Source organism: Odontomachus brunneus, unplaced genomic scaffold, assembly GCF_010583005.1.
Source record: "Odontomachus brunneus isolate Ranch 3 - 2012 unplaced genomic scaffold, Obru_v1 Obru_scaffold_209, whole genome shotgun sequence".
Lineage (NCBI taxonomy): Eukaryota > Metazoa > Arthropoda > Insecta > Hymenoptera > Formicidae > Odontomachus > Odontomachus brunneus.
Genome location: NW_022639659.1, coordinates 164,598 through 184,019, shown reverse-complemented (window position 1 = coordinate 184,019; position 19,422 = coordinate 164,598). Strand labels below are relative to the sequence as shown.

Sequence of the window (19,422 nt, the reverse complement as noted above, 5' to 3'; positions counted from 1 at the left end):
ATTTACAACAACAATAATAGCAACAAAATTACGCGGTCTCGCACGTAAAAAGCGTGCGAGACCAATCTCCTCGCAGCCGCCCTTCCCGCGGAAGAAGGGGGCGCGAGCACAGCTTCCCTCGTCTCCCCGCTGCTATCGGTGACGGCGAAATCGCCACGTCACAACGCGTATGGTCCTCCTACCTCCAATAATACTTGCTGCCAGACACATGTTAGGTAATGCAATCTGCTTGTAGCAATAAGTAGTGTTAGAAAAGGTCACTCTGAAATATACATAAACATATACTTATATGAACATATAAAATAGAGCGACTTTTTGATATGTATGATCTTTTTATATATAACAATAATATTCCATGCCATATGCATTTTGTATGATATAATGTGATGTGTAGTTTGTATAATAATTAATAATGTCAGAAATGTTCTCACATATATACTATTTTTGTATACATGTAACATGTACAATGTATATGTACAAATGTACTTACTTTTAACAATATATAATTAGAGGCATCTACTGTACCTAACATGAGCAGCAGCAGCTGCTCATGTCAGCTATTTTTTCTAATAATGAGTGCAATTTTTTAATGAAAAGTAGTGTCCAATAAGCTCGAGGGAGAGAGAGAAAGAAATCGGATATAAACTACTTATTAAATGATTGGAACCGGATTACACAAATGTAACATATCATGTCTATAGTCACATCAGAGTGGAGACGTAGCTTCGCATAAATGAGGTTCGCAGAGTGGAGGTAATAGTCAGAGCTAGAAAAGTTACAAATGGGAAATACGTGTTACTTTCTAAAGGAGAACTAATAAGATCTTATTAATTCTTCTCCTTTCTTGGAGTGAAATTATATTCGGAAAATAGAATAGTAGCCGAGTCATTCAAATCCGACTGAATTTTGCACTTCTATAGAGTGAATTCTCTTTTTTAAATCATTGAGTGAATATTTCGAAAATCATTCGAAAAGCATTTTGAAAGATGTGCTGTGTGGGAAATATATTTTTAATACTCACACACATTCATATTGCACATTTTTAATAATAATGAATAAAAATTATAATTATTAATTCTTAGAAAGCTGGCAACATTATTATAGTTGGTAAGTTATATAAGGGTTAATCATTATATTGGGTTGTCGGAAAAATCATGACGTATTTTTTCTATGTTTTTCAAAGGTCATTTATTTATATAAAGAATAAAGATCAATCAATGATATATTGCCCATTTTGTTCGATAATCTTTTGCCATCTTTCAGTCAACTTCATAATTCCTCGTTCATAGAAGGACCTGTCTTTATCGGCGAAAAATTGAACAAGGTACTGATTTACAGCCTCATCTTAATTGAACGTTGTACCACGCAAGGAGTTTTGAAGAGAGCGAAACAAGTGGAAGTCGAACGGCGCAAGGTCAGGCGAGTATGGTGGGTGTGGCAACACATCCCATCCAAGCTCCAATAATTTTTGACGGGTGATCAAACTTGTGTGTGGTCTCGCGTTGTCATGATGGAACACAACTCCTTTACGATTAACGAGCTCTGGACGTTTCTAGATGATGGATTCGTTCAAACTGTCAAATTGCCGACAATACACATTCGAATTGATTGTTTGGTTCCTTGGTAGGAGCTCAAAAAACACGACACCTTTAAAATCCCACTACACTGAGAGTATAACTTTCCTCTGATGAATGTTTGCTTTCGATGTCGTTTGAGGCAAATTATCACGTCGGGACCAAGACCGTTTGCGCATCACATTGTTGTAAACAATCCACTTCTCATCACCAGTTATCAATCGCTTCAAAAAAGATCGTTTTCCTCACGTTTAATGAGCATATCGCAGATGTTTATACGCGCCGTCAAATGAACTTCTTTGAATTCATGAGAAACCCAAATATCGAGCTTGCTTACGTATCCCAGCTTCTTCAGGTGGTCGTGAACGCTTGAGTGATGGATGTTCAATGTTTCTGCAATCTCTCGTGTCGTGTAACGTGGGTTTGACTCGATCAGTGCCTTTATTTTGTCGTCATCAATCTCGATAGACCTTCCTGACCGAGGAGCGTCTTTGAGATCAGAATCACTAGCACGGAATTTCGTGAACCATCGTTGGCACTGACGTTCTTGTACAACATTGTCACCGTAAACTTTACGCAACTTTTCACAAGCTTGACGCGCGTTCTTCCCTTTACGGAAGTAAAACAGTAATATATGAAAAAAATGCACAGTTTGGTCTTCTATCTTCAACTTGTTATAAAATCTCCAAAACTCAACCAAATCGCTCAATTTTTTTTTTAGAATGAAGCTAGAACTATCAGCTGTCAAATGATGTAGCAATAACATAGAAGTGAATGATTCTAGTATTTCCAACAATAACTAGCGCCATCTGTTGCAAAAATGCGTCATGACTTTTCCGACAACCCAATATTAATGAATAGACCGAATATGTTCAGTATTTTAGTTGCGAAACTCTGATAAAAGAGATAGAAATATTATATAAATAGAGAGGAGAGACGAAAGCAGAATAATTTTTCTTTCTAATTATGCATTAAAAAAAATGAAAATTCAAGTTTCGCTATCTATCTCATTCTCATTATCATAAGATCTCGAGTTTTATACTCGGTCTAGTTTACGACTATGTGTCGAAGCGTGGAGTGAATATGTACGCAGTTCACGTTTGTATGTGCTATCTTACTCATTACATTTATGCGGGATTGCGTCTAATATCCAGTTCATACAACAATCGTCGCCACATAGCTGTGATAGCTGTGTGTGTGCGTGCAAGTAGACGGGGAGAAACGCTTGCATCAGAAGTGCCACATCTAATAAGGAGATATAACTTGCTAAATTGATTTCCGAACGAGTTATAGCATGTTTGATAGCTGCGATGTTCCTAATGCGATATCCTAATGTGATTTGTGCAAGTGGGCTTTTGTTTGTGAGTAATTATAGTATAAAGTTTGGGTCGCGGAGCTGTAGTGTACATAGGCCGAAAGTTGCGGCTCTCTTTTAGCGAGGCGGCGTGACTAAAGCTCACGCGCCGAACATTTTTGGGCCGGCGGCGAGCGTTCGAATTCCGTCGACGACTTGTCCGTGTGCGATGTTTTTTTATTTATTTTTTTTACCTTAGGACATGTAATTAATGCTTTTCCAATATAATACATTATTATATATATTTTTATATATCTTTCGTTTTTTATATCTTTCGTTTTTTATATATCTTTCGTTTTTATGCTATTAATCAGGGATAATTAAGGAAGTGTTGTTGAAACATTACATACATAATACACATATAATTTGCATTGCTTACAATAAAATATATTTTTTTATCAAATATAAAAATATATTTTTTATAAAATATATTTTCTTATCAAAACATTGTATACAATATTGTCACATAATAAAATACTTGTTTGTAAAACTTACACGTTATAAATTTGTTATTTTGTCGCAGTGTTGCGGATGGAATGTTGTATAAAAACATGCATGCAGTTAGTACAAACATTTGTAATGTTTCCCTTGATTTTATACAGCATTCCATCCGCGACAAAATATTTGAAATTTATAACGTGTAAGTTTTGCAAGCAAGTTTTATTACATGATAATGTCGTATACAATGTATTGATAAGAAAATGATGTATTAAAAATATATTTCTTTGTAAGTAATGCAAATTATATGTGTATTATGTGTGTAATGTTTGCGTTAAACAAACCTGAACGAGCACTTCTCTAATTGTCTCTGATTAATAGTATAAAAACGAAAGACATATTCAAAAATAATATATTATACTGAAAAAGCATTAATTGCCTGTCCTAAGGTATGAAAAAAAAAAACAAACACCGCACACGGACAAGTCGTCGACGGGATTCGAACTTTCGCCGCCAACCCAAAAATATTCGGTGCGTGAGTCTTAGTTTGCTCAGCCACACCGCCTCGTTGAAAGACAGCCGCAACTTTAGCCTTATGTACGCTACAGCTCCGCGACCCAAACTTTATACTATTATTTCTCACAAACAAACGTCCACTTGCACAAATCCCATTAGGATAGTCATGCTCAATATTGCAGCTATCGAACGTGCTATGACTCGCTCGGAAATCGATTTAACAAGTTTTGGCATCTCCTTGTCAGAGTAGATAGCATAAGTATAGTGCGCTGCGCCACATGCACTGCATCTTAGATGTAATAACCCTGCTTGCATCTTAGACGTGGCAACGTTGGCTCGCATGTTTGAGCTTGAAATCGCGTTGCGCAGCTGAGGTGCTGTAACGAGACATCCACTGCCATTTGGCGGCAGTCTCTGAACTGCAAAATCTGCATTATCGGCACTTTCAAAGTTTGGGGTCGACTTTGATCCCCTTAAGGGGATGTTGGAGTGCCTACAAATCTGTTTTAGGTTTTACATCGTCCAGACTGAACTGATCGAAAAGCGCTTTGGCATGTTTAAAGTACTCACTGAAACACACCCCACAGATATAATCTTTTCATCGAAAACGAAAAAACTTTTTAAGTTAGTTGTTTACTAGCACAATTCGTAGGTTATAAAAAATTTGTACGATGCATATAAGAAAAAGGAAATATCTGCGGGTTACAAAATGTTCATAGGAATAACGTCCAATCTTCAAAAATATGCTTAGAAGCTTTAGGAAACCACAGTTTCTTATGAAAAATTGCTATTACTTTTTGCTAAAATGTAGATAAAACAGTGCAGTTTAGACGTTCATAATAGTTCACGGATACTGCGCTAGTGGCGCTAGTGCTATAATAGGTCACTGTGGCAGAGCTCGGAAACCTTTCCCGTGTGCTCTGGCGTTTTGTTCCTTCTATTTCTTACACAAAGATGTTTGACTACGCGCACTCCGTCCGGGCAGAAGCGTCTCTGTGTGAGAAGTGGAAGGAATAAAACGCCAGTGCACCCGGGAAAGATTTCCTAGCTTTGACTACATAACCTCTTAACAGACGACAATAATAAACGACAACATACCGCAAATAATCGGTTTGCAAGAACAGCCAAACAATTGAGACATGAAAAAAATGTTCATACAAAGGCGAGCAGCGAAATCAAAATGGTATGTACATAATAATGGTACATAATAATAATTGGGAACAGAGTCGTCTTTTTCAACGTGTACACTAGTGTACTGTTTGTCAGTATTTACTGCCACATGCATTTTTTTTTTACGTTTCTTACTTTCCATAAGTAGTCTTATTTGATGTGTACTGCTTGTCAGTAAAAATTGCCACATACATCTATTTTGACATATATCGTGCTTGTCAGTTACTGTCAGAGTCGTGTTATTAATGGTATGCTACTTGTCAGTAAGTACTGTCAAAGTCGTTTTTTTGTGCTGGTTCCCAGTAGTTCTAAGCACAGTCATCTTACTTGACGTTAGCTATTTTGCAATAATGACAAGCAAAGGCGCCTTATTTAACGTGTGCTGCTTGTCAGTAACTACTGTCAGATACTAGGTTTGAGGCTTTCACGGCCATTGATACAATGTTTAGGTATAGCTTCCGGAATGGAGCTGTGTCTTGAATCAGCGATATGCCGACGTTTCGCAAACGTTGCAGTTTGCATCATCAGGGCTGAGAACTTTGATACTGAGCTCCCTTGGGTAAAGTTTGTCCTTATATGCCCCTCTCCCCTCCCTTGTATAGATGCTGTTAGGGAGTAGGGGACGAGGCTTGAATTCAGTCAATCAGCGTATTTTAATTGATCAGCTGGTCAATTAAAAAACCTGGAGAGCAGTATGCCAAATAGAGTTTACTTGCATACCTTTGTCTCGGTTGAGGTTATTGGGATCTTTTAAAATTTCTAGACCTTCACGATGTTTTCTGGCAAAATAACTCTGTGAGAAAGCCAATCTGGTGGCTTTGTCATATTGTACGGAGTTTCCAGTCTCCATCCAGTGTTCAGCTAGGGCTGATTGAGTAAAGTGACCATATTGGGTACATCGCTGGTGTTCCTTGATTCGCGTACTGATTTTCCTCCCGGTTTCTCCTATATAAACTTTACCACAAGAGCAAGGGATCTTATATACACCTGATGTTTCTAGGCATGATTTCTGATCCTTCGGATTTAAATCCGATTTACTCTCTTCGGGAGTAAATGGGAGAGCTTTTTATGGGGTTTGAAGATTACTTTGATTTTGTGTTTACCCAGAATCCTGCTGATAGGTTCTGTTATGCCCTGGAGATATGGAAGGACAGCCGTTTTTCTCTTTTCTTTCTCTTCATTTAGTGTGTCAGTGTTTTTCGGACTGACAATTCTGTTCTTCTGGTTTTTTATTATTTGCGAGATGTTTTTGCTGTTGTATCCATTTTTGGTTAACGCTGTACTGAGGTGTTCTAGTTCTCCATCCAGAGAAGATGGTCCCGAAATTGTGAGCGCTCTGTAAACCAATGAACTTATGACAGAATTCTTTTGCGAGGGATGATGATGAGAGGTTGCATGTAGATATCGGTCCGTGTATGTTGGTTTTCGGTAGACCTGGTGACCATCTTGGTTCTTTTGGACCAGCACATCCAAAAGGGTATTTGATTATTTTGTTCCACTTCCATTGTGAACTGAATACTGGGATGTTGTGAATTGAGAAACCCGAGAAACTGAGAAAGAGTTTCCTTGCCATGATTCCAAATTACGAAAATATCGTCAACATATCGAAACCATGTGGATGGTTTCAGTGGTGCGTTCCTCAAAACTTCATTCTCAAAATGTTCCATAAAGATGTTTGTAATGATAGGAGATATAGGAGATCCCATCGCCGCTCCAGAGGTTTGTTCGAAAAACTCTCCTTGGAACTGAAAATAGGTTGAAGTTAAGCAGTGTTATATTAGTGGGAAGAGATTGGCAGGAATTTCCTCGGAATTCTTGATGATGTTCAAAGTATTTTGGACTGGAACATTGGTAAACAGTGAGACTACATCAAAACTCACGAGGATATCATTAGTATTCATCTTGATTTTTGTGATCTTATTCACGAAATCCGTTGAATTCTTGATATGGGAATCATTGAGACCAGTAAGTTTCTGGAGGGGTTTGGTGAGATAGCGGGCTAACTGGTAGGTAGGTCCCCCAATATTGCTGACAATAGGGCGTAAGGGCACTGATTCCTTGTGGATTTTTGGAAGACCGTAGAATCTAGGTGCTGAAGCATCTTGAGGGGTTTAATATTTGATAGGTTGAAGAGGGAGACCTGCATTTTTCAGTAGAGAAGATGTTTTCTTCTCTATGCTGGATGTTGGGTTGCGTTTGAGTTTCCTGTAGACTTTTTGGTCTGAGAGTAAACTGTTGATTTTACTGCAATAGTCTTCCCTGTTCATAACTACAGTAGCGTTCCCTTTGTCTGCTGGTAAAATTAGGATCTTGTTGTTTCGTTTCAGACCGTGGAGAGCTCGGCGTTCTTCTTTGTTTATATTTTGTTTGGGAAGTTTGGCTTTGCGTAGGATGTTGGTTGTTCGATTTCTGATGTCATTGCTTGCCTCTAAAGGAAGGTGGAAAATAGCCGTTTCAATTTGGCTGATGATTTCTTCCGTAGGGATACTAGAGGGAGTGAAATACGCTGATTGGCTTGATTCAAGCCTCGTCCCCTACTCCCTAACACCATCTATACAAGGGTGGGAGAGGGGCATATAAGGACAACCTTTACCCAAGGGAGCTCAGTATCAGAGTTCTCAGCCCTGATGATGCAAACTGCAACGTTTGCGAAACGTCGGCATATCGCTGATTCAAGACACGGCTCCATTCCGGAAGCTATACCTAGACATTGTATCAATGGCCGAAAAAGCCTCAAATCTAGTATTAGAAGCCTGCACGGAGAGGTTATCCTAGGGTCAGTAAATTTATTTTGCAAACTCAGGAAGTCCTTGCATGTCCAACTATGCTTCCTAGCATTTTTGAAACGGTGCCGCGACCATGATGTAGTACCGAAATGCTTTCAATTAAAAAACCCATTTCCACTTTCTAACCAGGCCAAAGGCATTCTACGACAAGCGTCGTTGAGGTTAGTCAAAGACAGAATCTCAGCCACCAAGAAGAACTTGGATGAGATATCACAAAAACTATTAAAATTACATCTTTCTCTTGCACAATCGTTGGAGCCTCAGTTGTGGCTGACACTGGATCGGGTTACTCGCGAACAAGCTGTTCACTCAGCTGAGGCAAGAACACAAAAACAGAAGAGCAAGTATGATAAGATCAATCCACAGACTCAAATGCCAGTTTTCACACATACAGTGAAGAATCTTAGCGATCAAGACCTATCACCATCCGAAGTCGCTGTTCTAGCTAAGGGACACAATTTTGCTGTCACTCCTTCTAGTATCCCTACGGAAGAAATCATCAGCCAAATTGAAACGGCTATTTTCCACCTTCCTTTAGAGGCAAGCAATGACATCAGAAATCGAACAACCAACATCCTACGCAAAGCCAAACTTCCCAAACAAAATATAAACAAAGAAGAACGCCGAGCTCTCCACGGTCTGAAACGAAACAACAAGATCCTAATTTTACCAGCAGACAAAGGGAACGCTACTGTAGTTATGAACAGGGAAGACTATTGCAGTAAAATCAACAGTTTACTCTCAGACCAAAAAGTCTACAGGAAACTCAAACGCAACCCAACATCCAGCATAGAGAAGAAAACATCTTCTCTTCTGAAAAATGCAGGTCTCCCTCTTCAAACTATCAAGTATTTAACCCCTCAAAATTCTTTAGCACCTAGATTCTACGGTGTTCCAAAAATCCACAAGGAATCAATGCCCTTACGCCCTATTGTCAGCAATATTGGGGGACCTATCTATCAGTTAGCCCGCTATCTCACGAAACCCCTCCAAAAACTTACTGGTCTCAATGATTCCCATATCAAGAATTCGGATTTCGTGAATAAGATCACAAAAATCAAGATGAATACTAATGATATCCTGGTGAGTTTTGATGTAGTCTCACTGTTTACCAATGTTCCAGTCCAGGATACTTTGAACATCATCAAGAATTCCGAGGAAATTCCTGCCAACCTCTTCCCACTAATAGAACACTGCTTAACTTCAACCTATTTTCAGTTCCAAGGAGAGTTTTTCGAACAAACCTCTGGAGCGGCGATGGGATCTCCTATATCTCCTATCATTGCAAACATCTTTATGGAACACTTTGAGAATAAAGTTTTGAGGAACGCACCACTGAAACCATCCACATGGTTTCGGTATGTGGACGATACTTTCGTAATTTGGAATCATGGCAGGGAAACTCTTTCTCAGTTTCTCGGGTTTCTCAATTCACAACATCCCAGTATTCAGTTCACAATGGAAGTGGAACAAAATAATCAAATACCCTTCCTGGATGTGCTAGTCCAAAAGAACCAAGATGGCACCTTAGGTCACCAGGTCTACCGAAAACCAACACACACGGACCGATATCTACATGCAACCTCTCATCATCATCCCTCGCAAAAGAATTCTGTCATAAGTTCATTGGTTTACAGAGCGCTCACAATTTCGGAACCATCTTCTCTGAATGGAGAACTAGAACACCTCAGTACAGCCTTAACTAAAAATGGATACAACAGCAAAAACATCTCGCAAATAATAAAAAACCAGAAGAACAGAATTGTCAGTCCTAAAAACACTGACACACTAGATGAAGAGAGAGAAAAGAGAAAAACGGCTGTCCTTCCATATCTCCAGGGCATAACAGAACCTATCAGCAGGATTTTGGGTAAACACAAAATCAAAGTAATCTTCAAACCTCATAGGAAGCTCTCCCATTTACTCCCAAATCCGAAGGATCAGAAATCATGCCTATCAGGTGTACTCGTATATAAGATCCCTTGCTCTTGTGGTAAAGTTTATATAGGAGAAACCGGGAGGAAGATCAGTACGCGAATCAAGGAACACCAGCGATGTACCAAGTATGGTCACTTTACTCAATCAGCCCTAGCTGAACACTGGATGGAGACTGGACACTCCGTACAATATGAAAAAGCCACCAGATTGGCTCCCTCACAGAGTTATTTTGCCAGAAAACATCGTGAAGGTCTAGAAATTTTGAAACATCCCAACAACCTCAACCGAGACAAAGGTATGCAAGTAAACTCTATTTGGCATACTGCCCTTCCGGTTTTTTAATTGACCAGCTGATCAATTAAAATACGCTGATTGGCTGGATTCAAGCCTCGTCCCCTACTCCCTAACACCATCTATACAAGGGGGGGAGAGGAGCATATAAGGACAACCTTTACCCAAGGGAGCTCAGTATCAGAGTTCTTAGCCCTGATGATGCAAACTGCAACGTTTGCGAAACGTCGGCATATCGCTGATTCAAGACATAGCTCCATTCCGGAAGCTATACCTAGAACTACTGTCAAAGTTTTTTTTTTACGTGTGTTGTTTCCCAGTAGTTACAAGCAGAGTCGTCTTATTTGACGTGAGATACTTTGCACAAATGACAAGCAGAGGCGCCTTATTTTACGTGTGCTGCTTGTCAATAACTACTGATAGAATCGTTTTGTTTACGTGTGCTGTTTTCCAGTAGTTACATGCAGAGTTGTCTTACTTGACGTCTTACTTGTCAGCTGCTTTACAGCAATGACAAGCAGAGGCGCTTTATTTTACGTGTGCTGCTTGTCAGTAACTACTGTTAGAGTCGTTTTTTTTTTACGTGTGCTATTTTTCAGTAATTACAAGCAGAGTTGTCTTACTTGATGTTAGTTACTTTGCAGTAATGGCAAGCAGAGGCGGCTTGTTTTACGTGTGCTGTTTGTCAGTAACTACTGTCAGAGTCATCTTTTTTTGACGTGTGCTGCTTCGCAGTAGTTAAAAGCAGAGTCATCTTATTTCATATATGGTGCCTGTCAGTAACAACTGCCACATGTGTTTTTTTTGCCGTATAAGGTACTTCCCAATTATTACTGTCAGACTTGTCTTATTTGACGTATACTACTTGTCAGTAACTACGAGTACTTGTATAGAAATTTTTTTTACATGTGCTTCTTGCCAATGGTTTAAGCCTATAGTCATCTTGCCTTTAATAATACTTGCTGCCAGATACATGTAAGGTAAGGCAATCTACTTATAGGAATAAGTAGTGTCAGAAAAGCTGATTCTGAAATACATATTCTTACATAAATTATTAAAACAGAGCGATTTATTGTCATGCCTAATATTTTTACTTATAATAATACTCCATGCCAGGTGCATGTTGTATGATGTGATGTGATGTGGCTTTTAAAATAATATTAGGTGTACAACTTTGCTTTCGCAGTTTTTTTTTCCGAGATTCGAGGCTTTATTGTAAAAAACTGGTTATACATTTATGATTCAAAGTATTGTCCATCGCTGGCCACTACTTTCTCCCATCTTTCGGGCAGCGTACGAATCCCGCGTCGAAAAAACTGGTCATCTTTTGAGGCGATCCACGAATCGATTCAATTTTTTACTTCTTCATAAGACCGGAAGTGCTGGTCAGCCAGGCCGTGTGCCATTGATCGAAATAAATTATAGTCAGAGGGAGCAACGTCTGGAGAATACGGCGGGTTGGGTAGGACTTCCTATTTCAACGTTTCCAAGTATGTCTTGACCACTTTCGCAACATGGGGTCGAGCATTGTCATGCTGCAAAATCACTTTATCGTGTCTCTCGTTGTATTGCGGCCGTTTGTCTTTCAATGCTCGGCTCAAACGCATCAATTGCGTTCGATACTGATCGCCTGTGATTGTTTCAGTCGGTTTTAACAGCTCATAATACACTACGCCGAGCTGGTCCCACCAAATACAGAGCATGACCTTGGAGCCGTGAATATTCGGTTTGGCCGTCGACGTGGAAGCATGGCCGGGAACTCCCCATGATTTTCTGCGCTTGGGGTTATCGTAATGAACCCATTTTTCGTCCCCAGTCACAATGCGATGCAGAAATCCCTTCCGTCTTTGCCTTTCAAGCAGCTGTTCACAAGCAAACAAACGCCGTTCAACATCTCTCGGCTTCAATTTGTACGACACCCAATTTCCTTGCTTCAGAATCATTCTCATGGCTTTGAGGCGTTTTGAAATGGCTTGTTGAGTCACTCCCAATGATCCCAATTCTTCTTGATTTTGACACGAGTCTTCATCAAGTAATGCCTCCAATTCTGCATTTTCGAAAACCTTCTCTCTTCCATCGCTATGCCGGTCTTCGACGTCAAAATCACCGTTCTTGAAGCGTTGAAACCACTCACGATACATTCTTTCACTAATAGCGGCCTCACCATAAGTATTTGAGAGCATCCGATGAGCCTCAGCCGCAGATTTCTTCATATTGAAGCAGAAAATTAAAACCTCCCGCAAATGACGAGAATTTGGCTCGTAAACTGACATTTTCAATCGAGAATAACTTTATGATGCAGACACAAATCGATTAATGTTTCTATGGGGTTATGTTGACAGATGCCCAAGTTTATTGTATGACGTCTATGATGTATTTATTTCGACCACCACTTACCGCTAAAGCCATTTATAGGAAAACGGTGGAAGCAAAGTTGTACACCTAATAAATAATGTAATAAATGCTCGCAATAGCCAGAGTTAGAAAAGTTATTTAGGAAGGATGCGTTTTATTCTATAAAGGAAGGCCAATAAGGTCTTATTAGCCCTTTTCCTTTCTTGAAATTAAATTTTATTTAAAAAATATAATAACAGCAGAGTCGTTCGAATTCAAGTGTATTTTATATTTCTATAGAATGAATTCTCTTTTTTCAATCATTTAATGAATATTTTCAGTCGAAAGGAAGATTACATCTTATGCATTCGAATCGATTGAAATATTTACTCGTATCAAATCAAAATGCACTTCAAATTTTAAATATTTACTCTTGTGATTTCGACTGACACTATTTTCACTATTAGGGAAAATATTGCTACTTTTCATTTCAAGAAATATAAAATGTGCCGTTTCCAATTAAATTATCGTTTCCAATAAAAATATAATAATAATAACGGTGTTACAAGTAACGCTTGACTTTTTAATTCTGATGATAGCGCACACACTCGAGAACCGTGTACATGTATAATCGGTACTTCGGGGCCGAAGAATATATTAGGTGAAGTAAAAAGTTTTGAGCGTTTTCCGCTAGATGTCTTTAGTGAGCCATATCTCACGATGTATACATCGCATCGGGTCATACTATACGGCGACTTAAAGGTGACATTACGCTTCAAAAAAAGTTCTGTGACAGTTTTGTGTTTGGTCAAGCTAGTTGTGTGTTACAGCGTTCCAAAATGGAGGTAAAAAAAGAGAAAATTCGATACATTCTTCAGTACCACTACGACCAAGGTGAAAAGGCGGAGCAGGCGGCCAAAAAAAATTTGGTTTATGGACCCAATACAGTATCGAACGCAACAGCAAAGCGGTGGTTCCAACGATTCTGTTCTGGTAATATGGACGTCGAAGATGAGGCACGCTCTGGTAGGCCAATCGTCGAAAATGTCGATAAAATCATGGAAATCGTCGAGTCGGACCGGCATGTGAGCACTTATTCCATTGCCCAGGAACTGAAGATTAGCCAGAAAACCGTTTGGAACCATTTGCATAAGGCTGGTCTCAAGAAGAAGCTCGATGTATGGGTGCCACACGAATTGACGCAAAAGAACCTTTTGGACCGAATTGATGCCTGCGATTCTTTGCTGAAACGTAACGAAATCGACCCATTTTTGAAGCGGATGGTGACTGGTGATGAAAAATGGGTCACATACGAGAACAACAGCCGAAAAAGATCGTGGTCCAATCGCGGTGAGCCGGCCCAAACGATCGCCAAGCCCGGATTAACGGCCAAGAAGGTTTTGCTGTGTGTTTGGTGGGATTGGAAAGGAATCATCCACTATGAGCTGCTCCCATCGGGCCAAACACTCAATTCGGACCTCTACTGTCAACAACTGACCAGATTGAAGCAGGCGATCGACCAGAAGCGGCCAGAATTGGCCAATAGGAAGAGTGTTGTGTTCCATCAAGACAACGCCAGGCCGCACACATCATTAACGACGCGCCAGAAGCTCCGAGAGCTTGGATGGGAGGTTCTATTGCACCCGCCGTATAGTTCAGACTTGGCACCAAGCGATTATCACCTTTTCAAGCATTTGCAAAATTTTCTTGATGGTACAAAACTGGCCTCAAAAGAGGCTTGTGAAAATGAGCTGGTCAAGTTTTTTACCAATAGGGACGAGGACTTCTTCAATCGCGGAATTATGAAATTGCCTTCAAAATGGACAAAAGTTATCGAACAAAACGGCGCATATTTGATCGAAATCGGATAATCCTAACTATGTTAATTTCATCATCGAAATAAAGCGAAAAAACGCTCAGAACTTTTTACTTCACCTAATATTTCATAAATAGACCGAGCGTGTTCAATATTTCAGCTGCAAAGCTGAGATAAAAACAAACACAAAATATGAGATAAATAAAGAGGAGAGGCAAAAGCCGAATATCTTTATTTTTCTGATTGCGTGCTAAAAAAAAACGGAAATACGATTTTCGCTATCCATCTCTTTCTCGTTATTATCACATCTCGACTTTTATATTCCGTCTATTTTACGACTATGAATGGAAGTATACAATGAATATTTACGCAGCTCTCGTTTGTATGTGTTATCCTGTTCATAACGATTTGTATAGGGCTACGTTTGACATCCAGTAAATTCGACGACGGCCCTTATATGGATGTATGTGTGTATGCGTGCAAATAGACGGGGAGAAACGCTTGCATAAGAAGTGCCATCTAACAAGAAGATGCCACAACCTGCTACTTTGATTTCCGAATGAATTGTAGCACGTTCGATACCTGCGATGTTAAGCATCAATATTCTAATATGATTTATGCAAGTGGGCCTTTGTTAGTGAGAAATTATAGTATAAAGTTTGGATCGCGGAGTTAACGTACATAAGCCGAAAGTTGCGGCTCTTTTTCAGCGAGGCGGCGTGACTGAGCGAACTACGCGTCGGACGGCGGCGAACGTTTGAATTCCGTCGACGACTTGTCCGTGTGCGGTGTTTTTTTTATTCTTTCTTACCTTAGGACATGTAATTAATGATTTTCCAATATGCTACATTAGTTTTGAATATATCTTTTGTTTTTATGTTATTAATCAGGGATAATTAAGGAAGTGTTAGACTTGTTTAACGCAAACATTACACATATAATACACACATAATTTGCATTGTTTACAATCAAATATATTTTTAATACATTATTTTCTTATCGAAACATTGTATACAACATTGTCACATAATAAAAATTGCTTGTAAAATTTACACGTTATAAATTTCAAATATTTTGTCGCGGATGGAATGCTATATAAAATCAAGGGAAACATTACAAATGTTTGTACTAACTGCATGCATGTTTTTATACAACATTCCATCCGCAACACTGCGACAAAATAACAAATTTATAACGTGTGAGTTTTACAAGCAAGTATTTTATTATGTGACAATGTTGTATATAAAGTTTTAATAAGAAAATAATGTATAAAAAATATATTTCATTGTAAGCAATGTAAATTATGTGTGTATTATATATGTAATGTTTACGTTAAATAAGACTGACACTTCCTTAATTTTACCCCTGATTAATAGCATTAAAACGAAATATATATTCAAAACTAATGTATTATACTGGGAAAGCATTAATGTCCTCTGGTAAAAAAAAATTAAAAAAAAAACCGCACATGGACAAGTCGTCGACGGGATTCGAACGTTAACCGACGGCCTAAAAATATTCGGCGCGCGAGTCTTAGTTCGCTCAGCCACACCGCCTTGTTGAAGGAGAGTCGTAACTTTAGCCGTATGTATGCTACAGCTCCGCGACCCGAAATTTATACTATTATTTCTCACAAACAAAGATCCACTTGCACAAACTCCGTTAGGATGTTCATGCTCAACATTGCAGCTATCTAACGTGCTATGACTCGTTCGGAAATTTAACAAGTTGTGGCATCTCCTTGTAATAGGCAGAGAGCATAAGTACAGTGCGTTGCGCCGCACGGACTTGCATCTTAGATGTGGCAACGCTAGCTCGTATGTCTGAGCTTGTAATCGCGTCGCGCAGCTGCCGTGCAAGACATCCATTGCCATCCGGCGGCAGTCTCTGAACTACAAAATCTGCGTTATCGATACTTATTCATTCACACTTATTTATTCACGTTGACACTTGCTTATTGTCCCCATATGCAGGCGAAGCAGTAATTATAATTTTCTTATAATATTATTTAGTGCAACAACAAAGATGAATTATTTAGTCCAAATATTTCATACAATAAAAGAGAAGTTAGAGATATATGCATAAAATATTTGTGTAATTTTGTAAATTCCTGCAACTTGTATGCAACACTAGTCAGTATTTGTGATAACATTGCATTATTGCAAATTTATTATATTACAATGTTGCTATAATATTGCGTTGCAATATTCTAAAAAGGGGACATTTTAACGTTGCTGCAATTCCAAAACAACGTTGCAGTAACATTTCGCAATAAAATTGCAATATTTCAAAATAACATTACTGTAATGTTGCTGCAGCGTTGCTGTGCTATATGCGAATTCACTCGATGGCTTCTGATGAGTAACTGGCGAATTTATAGAAAGAAGGCAGAAATGTAAACAAACAAAGTTTTCACCGAATCACCAATATTAAAACGAATATTATTGTTTTTGTGTACGCGCACGCGCGCGATTTTAATGACGATAATACTTTAGAGGTAGAGTACAAGAGGTAGAGTATGGAGAACAAAGCAACTACGTTTGTTTTTTTGCCATTTTCTCCAAAACGAAACAAAAACGAACATATCTCTAAAGAACTATTTTCTTAATTTATCGATCCCCTATACTCTCCCAAAGTTCTGACATTTAAATTCGGGACACCCTGTTATGCATGAAAAATTTTTCATCGGAATATTACTGTAGATAGAGGAATATAATAAATTGTAGAAAAACATCACATAGATAATTGGATATACAGGACATTTTTGTTTTGGTGAGGCAGAGGAAATGCTTTACGCATACTCGCGATCCCCTGGGGGAGTCCGCGGGTTATATAGGACTCTCCCTCATCCAACCACACAGGAATGGGATCTATCCACTTAAACCCCTGCCGGGTGCCTCCTGGGCATATTTGAGGAGTCTGGGGGACTGCTGTTGGCATTACTTTCCCGACTGCTCGCCCTGGGGGCTTAGTCGGCCCCTCTTTCGTGCCGGGTTCCCCGCATTTATACGCGGGGGGACCCGGCTTCACGGGCAGCACTTTTCTTCGCTATCCGGGTTTTACTTCGTCTCCCTGTTAAGTGAGGGAGCAGGGGGCAGCCCGCTCCCCACGCCCCCCAGTTGAAGGGGCCGGGGGGTGATCCGTCCCCCAGAACGGATTCACCCCCACCGGTTTATTTCCCCTGTGTTGTTGAGTCCTCCGTCCTTAGAAGGGGTCCCAACTCCCTACGCGGCGATTCCGTGTTTAGAAGCCGCCGCGTGAGTTAACCCTCCTCCCGCTCCGGGTCCCCCGCCCTGAAAATGGCAGGGGGTTCCGGCTTCCCGGGCGATATCGCTACCGGGTTGACGTCCGGTTATCTCTTTGAGGGGCCGACAGAGGGGAGGGTTCGAGTGAACTCTAGGGGGGGAAGGTTATTCTTCCTCCCCATGATCGTCCGCGGCCCCATATATGTCCCGTCACTACCGCATTATCTCTTAACCACTTCACTGGTGGAGAAAATCAGCATCAACTGATAAAAAATGGCAAAATCAAAATGCTGTTTGATTTTTATAAAACTTAGTATTAAAGTACTTTTCAAATCGCTGAATACGAACTTTAGATAAAATTTTAGAATTTAATCACTTTGCTAGCATTGACGCACTTTTGCGTCAAATAAAGAATGTACCAAAAATGGTATTGACGCACTAATGTGCACATAATTTTATTTTTTTCCCGTTAGCAAGATTTTCATCAAACTCAGTATCCAAGAATTTTTGGAGTTGCTGATTTCGATTCTGAACCGTAAATTTGAAAATTTAAAGTAGCGGATTCAATATTAAATGTGGAAAGTGACTTGATTTTGATAAAATCTGGTACTCGGGACTTTTGGGGTCGCTGCTTTCGAATCTTAGCTAAGAATTTCGAAATTAAAGATGGCGGATCCAATATGGCGACCAAAATGCGAAACGTGACTTGATTTGAATGAAACTCGGTATTTAGCGGTTCTTAGGATCGCTGATTTTGAATCTGAAATTAGTTTTGTCAAATTCAAGGCTCCTATTTTTCTGCGTCCTAAATAATTTAAATTTTATATTATTTAAATTTGGTTATTGTTGTAATACAAAGCCACTTTGGAACGAGAATAACGATATTTGGCGGTTCACATCCTTGAATAAAACTAATGTTTGCATTTTCAAGTTGGTCAGTTAGTCAGTCTATCTTACAATTAAAGTTGACCAATTATACTGGCTAAAGTATGCGCGCTTTCGTATTATTATACGGAAATATCTATATTATCGGCTTTAATAATTTTTTACTCGAATTCTATTAACTTTACCGAAAAATAGCAAGAGATAAAAATTGTTTATTTTCTTTTTTGACAATTTTTTCAGAATTTTATGTGAACTTTTTAGTACTTCAAGAAAATGCAAAAAATGCAAAAAATGCAGTACTAAAAAGTTAATTAGAAAATTCTGAAAAAATTCTCAGAGCTTTATGAGTAGAAAATAGATAATTTTTATCTCTTCTTATTTTTCGGTAAAGTTGGTAGAATTCGAGTAAAAAATTATTGAAACGAATAGTTTTGTTAACAGTAAGAATTGAAGAGGCAAATAAGGAGTACAGCACGGATGTCTTAGCGCTATTAAATACTAATATTATTTTTTATATAATATTAATATGATAGTGGGAAGATAATTATATCCAGCATATCAAACGCACGTATCGAAATTTTTCTTCGATTAACGTACGCGGTGAATCTACCTTTCATACTTAGATCGATCCTTGAGTCCCAATTTTATATATATATATTATATATATATATATATATATATATATATATATATATATATATATATATATATTTAACATCCCCAAAACCCATTAAACCGATGACTTAAATAGATTCATTATATATGTTGCGAAAAAACTGCCTCCGCCAGGACTCGAACCTGGAACCTCCCCACTTTCCGGGCGGGACGCCTTTCCATTCGATCACCGAGGCTTCGACAGTAATCTCGCAACACAACGTTTATAAATTCTCTAAGGTGTAAGTTGAGAGAAAAAAGAAAGAGTCAATCTCGTAAGAGATATTATTATACGAGAGAGAGATAGCATATATTCTTCCGCCTAATGCTTAAGATAAACAGAAATTATAGAAAGCTCCTTTTTAGAATAACTAACAGTAAGAATTGAAGAGGCAAATAAGGAGTACAGCACGGATGTCTT

At 38.9% G+C, this 19,422-nt stretch overlaps 1 protein-coding gene across 2 annotated transcripts in view; it reads left to right on the top strand.

Annotated features, from left to right (window-relative positions):
* The window catches only part of LOC116852262, a 219,282-nt gene that overhangs the window by 193,069 nt on the left and 6,791 nt on the right, over window positions 1–19,422 (top strand). The window lies entirely within an intron of this gene.